The following is a 1212-nucleotide window of genomic DNA, read 5'->3' as shown; positions in this document are numbered from 1 at the left end:
CGGGGGAAAATTGAAAAAGCAAGTGAAAAGCATTGAGCTCAAATATTGTGAAAAGAAAAATTCATGAGAAATTGGTGAGAGAGTTGTGCTTAAATGTTGAATATTTTGATAGCTCTCTTGACTCAAGGATTTTGCATTCTAGAAAAACCAATTCTTCCTTGTTAGCCCAACCTCATTACAAGCCTTGGAAAAGTCCTTTTGATGGCATTTGCATGTAAAGATGTTGATTGTTTGAGATGAATGGCAATTTTGTTTCATGTGACTTGTGAACAATAGAGAGTTTGAGTGTCACCTTAAACACTTGAGTGATTAAGGGAAACACTTGCTTGGTATGAATTGTTAAATTTCATGAGTACATTTTGCTTAGTGAATTGATCATTCATAGTGTATAACATCTATTATGCAATCTCTGGGTTGAAAGCATGCATGCATCTTATTTTGGATTTCACGGAGGATATTGAATTGAGTGGTTTTGTCATGTACCTTGGTAGTGTTGAGACATTGGATGAAACAGTATAAAGCCAAGTTTTGTTTTGTGTGTTGTTTTGGTTTGTTTTGCTTGAGGACAAGCAAAATTCTAAGTTTAGGGTGTTGATGAAGGTTGAAAAACAGTTATTTTCATGTGTCAATTTGGACCAAATTACACCCTTTACTACTCGGAATGCCTTAGAATCAAGCAAAACTCAATAAATGAGTCTGAAGAGGGTCAAAAGTTGTTTTTAGCGATTTTATGCTTATTTTGCATTGTTTTGTAGCTAATTTGAGAAAAGTAAGAATGGAGTTAAACATACAGGTTGTTGACTCAAGAAAAGAGCAGAAAAATGAAGATTTGAAGAGTCGACGCACCGCCCAGCGGCACACTTAAACCGCCGGGCAGTCCAGGACGAGGAGAAGGCATGACGATTGACGCTGGGCGAACCTGAGGGAAACCGCCCGGCGGTGGCGATTGCCGCTGGGTGGTAGGGCGATTTGTGACAAACCGCCGGGCTGCACACTTAAACCGCCCGGTGGCTCGCTGGACTTGGGCCCATTTTCTAACGCGCTCCTCACCTATATATACCCCTGTTGCGATTTCAGAATCATTCTTTTGACAGGGGAGAATGACCAGACCTAATTTTGCTCTCTGGAGAAGGATCTCTTGGATGCTTAGGCTCCTTTTCATCTTTTCTAGGGTTTGCTCTTCCATTCTTCTTCCATTTTTCATCTAGTTTC

Source organism: Vigna radiata, unplaced genomic scaffold (assembly GCF_000741045.1).
Source record: "Vigna radiata var. radiata cultivar VC1973A unplaced genomic scaffold, Vradiata_ver6 scaffold_51, whole genome shotgun sequence".
Classification (NCBI taxonomy): Eukaryota; Viridiplantae; Streptophyta; class Magnoliopsida; order Fabales; family Fabaceae; genus Vigna; species Vigna radiata.
This window is presented reverse-complemented; position numbering follows the sequence as displayed.